Raw genomic sequence first — 10073 nt, 5'->3', positions numbered from 1 at the left:
ATGCCTTTTTCCTCTAGATCACTCACAAGTAACTGAAGATACAGGATGGCTGTCAAAAAGGTTTCAGCAATAGTAAAAATCTTGCTCAACTAGATCAGTAGTTCTGTCCTGTGCAAACGAACTATGTCAAGACAGTTTTTAGGCAAATTTTAGGAATCATCTGTATTTCTGGGACTTCACCGCTACAAGGAACAGAGAGCAGTCACGGTCTTAATATTCAACTAGAGAGCCACATACATTATTATCTGATCTACATCATGTTATCATGTATGTATTTACAAATATGCCAGGGTCAGAACATCAGTAAGATCATGCCTGTGTGAAAGACCCTGGGAATAGGGTTTTCAAACCCTTAGCGAATGGTTTCCATGTCTTAGTTTAAGATTCCTTCTTCCACCCATATTGTTCAAGTCCAAAAGTTCTCCCTGAAGCTGGCAGAGTGCTCTGATTCAACTTTGACGGTACTCTGCAGGGGACTGCACAAGCTACTGAACACACAGCTAGTGCTCATTCTGCTTACTCTCACTGCTATCCCACTAAAATCGAAGCACTCGGAAGAAAGCGCTGCTTCTTCACTGCAGTATGTTGGGTGACCTCCCTCTGAGCTGTTTCACAGTACATGTGAACAGTGGTTTATTTTATTAGACTGGAGAGCAGTCCTGACCAACTTATTCATAAAACATGTGTGCAGCCCTGTTCTGAGTAGCGGAGGGACAAATCAGGCCCCTGCCCTATGCCCTGGTGAGGCTAGAGGAAAGCTGGCTGGAGCCTGGCACATTCCAGCACGCAAAAGTGATGGCAAAAGCCCCCCCACCCCTTCCCCAAATGCAACAGTCTTCTGAGTCTGATTAGTGCTCTGCATCCTCGTTTCTACCCTTTGTTTGCAAGCGAGTTGTTTTGCTTTCTAGCTTTGCTTAAAATATGTTCCTATAAAAAGAGTGCTCGCCTGGGCAGCATGAAGTATGCAAGTGTAATTCAGACAGCTGGCACATCTCCCTCCCCACGCGTACGGAGGGACTGCCGCGATTCACGCCTTCGCGTTGCCCACTGCTAGTGGTCAGCCAGCGAACCGCAGACCACAGCTGCAGGCTGGGCAAGAAAAACCCAGAGCGACCAAGAGCCTGGCTTCCGTGTGCTCCCTGGAGCAAAATCCCCGTGAAAACCAACAGAGCCCTGTGCCCTGGGCAGGAAACAGCTACAGACACAGCTCCTGCGCTGCGAAGCAAATACCTTGCTGAAACGAAAACGGTCCAAGAGGTTCGGTAACAAACTATTTATTCAAAAACATCAAGAAGTCTGCACAGGCAACGCAAGACAGTTTCCCAAGTACTCCATTGGTTTTGCTACAATGCATAATACAAATTTAAAACCATGACCATGCCTTCCCCCTTTCCAAGGAGTCAAGTGAAGGGAACTTGGATGTCAGAGTAAGACGAAACAGCAGATGAAGCTGAACTGCTCTTTTCTGCTTCAGTGTTTCAATGATTTCCATGCGGTGTGGACAGCTCCAAATAAACGCAGCAGCAGGAAACCCCTGCCCCGAGACCCGCAACCCGAACGGGGACACGCCAGCCCACTGACGCCTCACGCCGGACAGCCTGCCCAGAGTTGCTGGTGGCATTATGGGCGTAAGTGAACCCAGCGCCTGTTTTTATGCTGTCCTGTCTCTGATACACTGGCTTAACTATTTGTAGACTTGTGCAGTAAACCAGACTGGAGAGCAGATTTAGGTTAAAAAACCACCTGTTTTTTCCCCACCCCACCATGGCATTTAAAGCTCAGATGATGAAAGAGCAGCAGGAACCACTGCAGCAGCAAAACTGAAGGGACAGGATGAAGCTGAAACTAACACTGCCCCGAGAAAAATATTTGTCCAACTATGACATCAGTCAGGGGTGTACCGATACTCTGATGCTCAGCTCCGGGCTTGCTTCTCAATTGGTTTACGCGCAAAATACCACAGTGTCTTCCTGCCAGTGAATCAGCCGGCCCTAAACGCAAGCTAAAGTTCTAAGCTTGATTAAAGCAGGCCAGGTTTGAAAACATGTCTCTCATCTATGGGAGTGCTCTTAAAAATAGTAAACTGCAAGTTTCAGTTGAAAACTAGACCTCTATACAGAAGCACCTAGTGATTTTTTTTTTCCATCAAGTGACATTTTAGAAAGCCTCATCCCGTTCTCACCACTGGGTAAATGATGTGTCTGATGGAGGGGTGGGCGAGGGGAGATCTTCTCTGAAGTTTACTCATGCTAACTAGCACTGCTTTTTTATCTGACCAGTACAACCTTTGGAGAAAGCAAAGCTGCTTGTTCAGGGTGGTTCCCAGCTCCACCATAGCAGGGTTCCAGCCCCCACAGGGAACCCATGGCACAATACTGTGAGGGTCAGATGAGAGACTGGGCAGCCACATTGACAGGCAAGTCTGCCACTGCTTTCTTCTAGGAGATCTTGTTCTCAGGTCCTTAGATCTGCTCAAGATCCACTGGAGGTGAAATTTTCCATGCAGAAGACCTGTTTCTGGTTTTGGGTTTTTTCTCCACCCCCCCCCCCCCCCCCTTTCTTAGAACACACCCAGGAATTCAGGTTATTCAGTCAACATTAATCACAGAATCATAGAATGGTTTGGGTTGGAAGGACCTTAAAGATCATCTAGTTCCAACCCCCCTGACATGGACAGAGACGTCTTTCAGTAGGTCAGGTTGCTCAGGGTCCCACCCAACCTGACCTTGAACGCTTCCAGGGAGGGGGCATCCACAACTTCCCTAGGCAACCTGTTCCAGTGCCTTACCACCCTCACAGTAAAGAATTTCTTCCTTATATCTAATCTAAATCTACCCTCTTTCAATTTAAAGCCACTACCCCTTGTCCTATCACTACATGCCCTTGTAAAGAGTCCCTCTCCAGCTTTCTTGTAGGCCCCCTTCAGGTACTGCAAGGTTGCTATAAGGTCTCCCTGGAGCCTTCTCTTCTCCAGGCTGAACAACCCTAACTCTCTCAGCCTGTCTTCACAGAAGAGGTGTTCCAGCCCTCGGATCGTCTTCATGGCCCTCCTCTGGACTCTCTCAACAGGTCCATGTCCTTCTTGTGCTGAAGGCTCCAGAGCTGGACACAGTACTCCAGGCAGGGTCTCACGAGAGTGGAGTAGAAGGGGAGAATCACCTCCCTCGACCTGCTGGTCACAATTCTTTTGATGCAGCCCAGGACACGGTTGGCTTTCCAGGCTGCAAGCACGCATTGCTGGGTCATGCTGAGCTTCTCATCAACCAACAACCCCAAGTCCTTCTCCTCAGGGCTCTGCTCAACCCATTCTCTGCCCAGCCTGAATGTGTGCTTGGGATTGCCCTGACCCACATGCAGGACCCTGAAGTTGGCCTTGTTGAACTTCAGGAGGTTTGCATGCCTGTCACTCTCAAGCCTGTCAAGGTCCCTCTGGATGGCATCCTTTCCCTCCAGCACATTGACTGCACCACACACCTTGGTGTCATCAGCAAACTCGCTGAGGGTGCACTCAATCCCACTGTCCACGTCACCAACAAAGATGTTAAACAGCACTGGTCCCAATACCAACCCCTGAAGAATGCCACTTGTCACTAGTCTCCACTTGGACATCGAGCCATTGACTGCAACTCTTTGAGTGTGACCATCCAACCAATTCCTTATCCACTGAGTGGTCCATCCGTCAAATCCATGTCTCTCCAATTTAGAGACAAGGACGTTGTGTGGGACAGTGTCAAATGCTTTGTACAAATTAAGAAAATTTTTACAACTGGCAGTCAACAGCAAACTAACACTCAACTGAACAACTGCTGTGAAAAATCTGAGTGTGTTCAAGCTCTTGTTTAGTGTGAGTGACAACAGGCACCAAACATGTCAACACCAGAGTACAGACAAGACTGGCTACTCAGCCAGCCAGTGTTCTCATCAACAACATAGGAGAAAGTACATATTCTGGAAACTAGTCAAATACTATGGACTCCAGGCTGACCCAGCTCATCCATGTGGAAACATTACCATCCCTGTACACCTACGTATTCACAGAAGATATCCACATCCCACGGTACTTGAAATATTAATCCTGAAACCTCTGAGAGAGGACTGAATATACCTTGCTGTTACACAGATAACAAACTGAAGCACATGAATCTGTATTCACTTCCTCCCACTGCATCCAATAGCAAGAAAAATGGTGCTAATTCAGATCAAATCCTGGCAAGCATCTGGGCAACTTAAATCCAAGCATTTCCAAACTTCCTAGAGCTTGATTTTTCAGCCTTGTGGTTTCTTTTTATTTTTTTAATAAAGTTCAACTTCCTAAAGAAATGAGACTAGGTAACAAGGCAAAGGTTATTTGTCTGTGCTTGCTAACCATAGATGAATATTAAAGAAACTGGGCAGGGACGTAAGAGTCTCACAGTCATTCAGAGAGGCAGTGCACAGCACTGCTCCTCCAGGGAAAAAAGATTACAGAAGATTACAGGGGTGGCGTGTGTGCATGTGAAAAAGAGGAGGTTGGCAGAACCTGCCAGGGAATAGAAGGAAATTCAACCCCAAGTTGTAAAGCCACAGTCAAAAGAAGCTGTTCAGACAATTACTTATTGTGTTCCATAATACATGTACCACAACATCTCATAACCTCAAGTTCTTCTACTTACCACGGGATTTGGCATGAACATGCAAAACCAATCAAATCCCTCTCCTCCAGCTACTTCAGAGGCCTGTAAGAGGCACTCATGAGATAAATCACATACTGAAAAATCTCAGATATGACAGTGCACTTCTTTCAGACAAAGTGGGAGATGCAGCTTCTAGGCACTCATCAAGATCAGAGATTAGAAAGTATTTCTGTTCTCTTCTCTGCCAGCAGACTGTCTTAATCTAGGATTCATTCCTCCTGCTGAGAGTGCCACCAAGAAAATTCCTGGAGCAAAAAAGAAACAAGGAGTCGTCTGACCTGGCTCCTTATGATCCAGCAAGACAGGGTTTTGCCTCCGGAATTTTCTTGAAAGGACTCCTTGATGACTGAATCCCCAATTCAATCACCTTTTTTCCCTGGCAAGTGGAATCCTTATGCTTGTTTCATCTTTGCTAGTCCTAGGGGGCCTGCCATTCACTGGCTGAAAAAAATTGTTCTTTATGTATACGCGTATGAACAAATGAAGCCTTTTCCCCAACTCTTAAGATACCTAGGCAACCAAATGAATTGTTGAGACACTCCAACAAACCACAAGCCTAAAATTTAGCCATTACTTATCTTATTGGTAGGCACCTATTTCCTTGCAAGATTTTCTTGTCCTGACAGCACTGTGGAAAAGGGGCTATATTTTTTAACCCCTTTGGGGATTATTCTCTTCCCCCCAACACAGCAAGTTCAGAAAGGAGCACACAGGTAAGCGTGACATCTTCTAGCAATGCTTAATCCTGCACAGTGGCTGACAAAAGCAGAGTGAGAAAGACCTCCCTGCCATGCTATTTCAAATCAGTCCTCCAGCTTTCCTAATGAAAAACAGCTTCAGCAGAGCTTCCTCTTTGTGTGAAATCTGCTCATGAACTACTGGCTCATTTTCGTACTGGGTAGTCTTAGCTGACCAAAATGTTTCAGTTATAGCTGCATATTTAGGCACCTGAAACTCTCTTAGCTCACAGTCTCAAGGAGACAAGAGGTACACTCACAAGTCAGGGGTTCTAGCAAGGCAAGTTACAGGCACTAAAACATGAGCTATGGTTAAAGAAATGCCCTTTCTTGTTTTATTTCAACTAGGTGGTTCAGTGAGAAAATTCAAGCACAACAAAAAGGATGGACAGGCAGTTCATCGAGGTATCCTCCCATAGCAGGACTGAATTTTTTCCTTTATTGTCTTGTCTAAATTTGCTTCCTTCAGACAGTTATTAAAATGAATCAATAAAAAAGCTTTTTTAAAAAAACCTCTCATGCTCCTATCTATAAAACAACCTAGTCTGCTACTCTTTAAAAAGAAGATTTTTACTGAATGTTTGCTTCCTTCTGAGCTATACAGAAATTCAGAAGCAGCATTTACTTTTTTCAACACGTTGACACTGCAAGAGGGAAATAAAGTTCTTTGTACTCTTATAATTGCTCTGTATTTTCTATGTGCTGCATGCCCATCAGAATAAGTAGTAAGAAACTAGGAGCCATAAAACTACCACAACTTGTTTTACCTTTTATTGAAAGAGAAAGTCAACAATTTTTATGTTTGATTCCCCTCCCCCCCCCCCCCCCGCAACAAATCTAAATGCATGTATTATTGCTTTTGATAGTTACAATGTTCACTAGCATTGCAGAAGGTATCCACATCTCTCAGTACTCGGAAGTATGAATCCTACAGCCTCCGAGATGGTGTTATCTGTACTTCCCTGCTTTACAAATAAGGAACTGAAGCATATGAATACTTAAATACACCTACAAACCTGACCTCTGGTATCTAAACAAGTAGTTAGGAGGCTGCTGGAGCTTTCAAAGCATTTCAGTTTTGCAATGTGAGTTTTCCTTTGTTTTTAATCATTGGCCCTTCAGAAGATGATCCTCCCCACCCCTTTGGGACAGCACTTCCTCACAGTAACATGCCAACATCACTCATCCTTGTTCCTCTAGAGTCACTGTGGGAAAGACAAGAGGTAGGCTAAGGACTGAATTTGATTCAAGAGCAAGCCATCAAACAACAAAGTGGGCATTCTCCAGTGAGAATATAGCACACCTCACACAGGTCACGCTATAATTGAGCCAGAACTGACCTGTGCTGGACATAAGCCATGGGCACACGCAAATGACTATTTCATGAACAGCCTCCTGACCCAGCCCTCTAATACCAGTATCCCTGCCCAGAACACAGCCTCCATGCGCTCGGCATGAGACGCAGCAATAAAAATTTACTGAGATCTACACGCGCTAAGCGTACTGTGTTCCTTTTATCCTCTAAACCTGCAGTTTCACTAGCAACAGATATTCAGTTTAGCTGGTACAGCCTGTGTGCCTCAAATTCATATTATGCACTGCATAAGCACATCTTATTTGAATGCTGCTACCCATTAACAGGACCACTTATTTTATGTAAACAGAAGAGGCATCTCAATACTTCAGAAGATACAGACACAACTCTTCTCCCGCTGGCAAACCTTTGTGCTCATTACTCACTGTCTGGAATACCTAACAAAGTACCTTCCATACCTAACATTTATCCTACTAAGAAGGCGAAACCAAATCAACAGATACCCACGTACGTCTCAGCACTGTCCTCTGCAATGGAAGCAAAGTATTTAAAATTGATGAGGCTTCTTCCATGCTTATGCACAGAAATCTTACAAATGTTTATAAACAAACAATCATCAGCTCCAAATGGTGTCTCTTCTCTGTTGATAGACTGCTCATACTCAGAAGGATGCATCAGCTGAAGCCTGACTGCCAATTAATACAACAGCCACAAATTCAGGAATTGAACGTATTTCAAAACCATCACCAAGGTGACTTACTCTACACATTGCACATATCTCTTTGACACAGCCCACGCCTTTGAAACTTAACTGAGCAACTGGTTCTGTGATCACAGATGGTTGTAGATTGAGGCTCTGGTTTCTCATGACTCAGAAGTTCATAAATTTCAAAACACAGATTTTTACCCTCTGAGCATCAATGAGATGTTCCTGCAGCATGAACTGTGCTGATGTATACAGCCTAAACTCAGGTACCTGCACGCTGGAGCCAGCATCCATTTGCATACTTTGGAAGCTAAAAGTCACAGGCCCAAGCCTGACCAGCCACTCAGAAACTCACACTATCTTAGAACCTACACACCTATCCAAATCACTTTCCTATTTTATTCCAGTATGAATCATGTGAATTCAGGAAAAGATTTGGAACCAAAATAATTTTATTAGACTCTCCTGCGATCAGCAGATTGGGATAAGATATCCACTCAGCACACCACCTCCCTCCAGGCCATTCAAAACTATGAACCAAGTGATATGATACTTCAGATTCTGGGGAACCCTCTGCAAAACACTCCCAAGCAGAGCAACAGGAAAAGAGCACAGCTACTGCATGCACAGTTTCTATGGAGTTCTACAAGAAGCAAATTTTCCACTCTCTGTTCATTACCTACGAGCAGCCAGCAAAGGAGATGGGTACAGAAGTTCTGCCATGGTTAACTAACTAGTGGCTTGGAAGATATTCGACTGTGGTCCACAAAACTGTTGCAGAAATCTTCTTAAACTCCACATACACATTTATTCCACATGTCAATGGCTGTCTGCTAAGATACGCAGAAGCTGGGTCTCAAGAGTACTGGCAGACACTCACATGCATTCATTTTGTTATGAACACTTTTAAAAGCAATCCTTATGATGGTAAAATTAGGATTTTGTAGGACGAAATAATTTTGTCCAACTGCCAAACATGTTATTTATCAGTGCTCTTCTGCCTGCCCCTTCCATCCTAGTCTCCAAACAGTAGCTGGGAACAAGTTGATCTACTCTTTTTCAAAATCATCAGGTGATCACAAAAGCTGAAAACATTGTTACATGACACAGCCCATGTGCTGGCAACGAGCAAAGACACACAGCTCTACTGTGGCAGGGAACTGAAGAAAGAGGGTCCGGTTTCAAGACAGACCTGACAGAGACAAAGCTCCAGGAAAGCAAGCTAATTCCAGCCTGCAGACACAGGAGCCCCACGTTAGCGCTAACTGTTCAGTACTACAGACCCCCTCACACTACCCAGGAAAGCCGTCTTGCTTGCAACTCCATCCAGCTGCTGCACCACTCATTTAATGTGTAAAGCACCCTGCACCTGACAAGCTCAGTAGTTAAAAAAAGATCTTCTCTCAGAAGATTATCTCTATTTCCATTCCCATCTGCTGCCCTCCAAAGAAAGAGAAAACGCCTCAGCAATTCCTGGTCCTGGTTCCTCACACACAGTCCCCCTTTATCGGTCACCCTGGAACTAGCTGCCTTACCATCCTTCTGAAGGACGGCTCCCAGCTGGGCAACACACGAGGCAGGCATCCTACCGAGGCAAGACCAGGATCTCCAGATGTACTGCACAGCTGACTGGAGACCTTTTTTCAACTTCACCGGTGTTCGTGTTGCTGTTCAGCTGTGGTGCAGGCTCTTGCTCCCTCTCACAAGCGCACGCACCCTTCCTGCACAGACACACGGACCTCTCAACACCTGCGCCACGTTGCACTGTCCGTACAGACAAGGTTATTTTGTAGGCAGCCTGCAGGGTTTAACCACTGGAAAGCATGAACTCCTGGGGCTCCAGTGTAGTCTCTCCTGCAGCTTGATATGTGGTGTCATCAGGACACTTAAATTCTTGTACGTGGAGATGCTAAGTCCCTGCATCCCTCAGCAATTTCAATCAAACTGCATAGCATGGCAACTAAAGGTGGGGGCAGAGGGGAAGGAAGGAGGAGAAAACAGCCCCCTCTAACTTTTTTTTGAAAAAGAAGTGGAAAGGAAGAGAGCTTGTCACCGAGTGCATGCATGTTTTCACACAAATCTATAAATTGCGGTTTAATATTAAAGTTATATGCCCCCCCAGTCATTTTTGCAGGCAGGAAAAAAATCCCCTCCTATTTGTAAAGTTTGTAAGTTCAAACACAGAACCAGAGCATTCACTAAAGTGCTCATAGCATCTCAAATTTGAGTGGCTATTTACAAAAACCTTCAATAATTGAAGGTCTGACCTCAGAAACTATTCACATTGGAAACCTATTTGCAAATACCTATCTAGTAACAACCATTACCAACAGAGAAGATTGGTGAGACCTGGTGCTAAATCATCTAGGACAGCCAACGGGTGCTGCTAACCAGCATCAGCAGCAGGGCAAGCAGCCTTTCCCTGGCAGGGCAAGGAGGGCTGCAGAACCCCTCCTTCCTACTGGCACCGGCTGGCAAAGCACATACTGCCGTATCGCTTCAGACAGCTGTAGCTACACACCACTCCCATTAAGTCTGGAGCACGCTTATCTCCAGCCTGCTCTCTTCATTTCCTAAGATTGCCCCAAATCTCTTCCTTCACTTTTCCCAAGTAGCAAACAAGGAAAAAGAAGATGCTTTCT

This window comes from Pelecanus crispus, chromosome 1 (assembly GCF_030463565.1).
Source record: "Pelecanus crispus isolate bPelCri1 chromosome 1, bPelCri1.pri, whole genome shotgun sequence".
Lineage (NCBI taxonomy): Eukaryota > Metazoa > Chordata > Aves > Pelecaniformes > Pelecanidae > Pelecanus > Pelecanus crispus.
Note: the sequence above shows the minus strand (reverse complement) of the source record.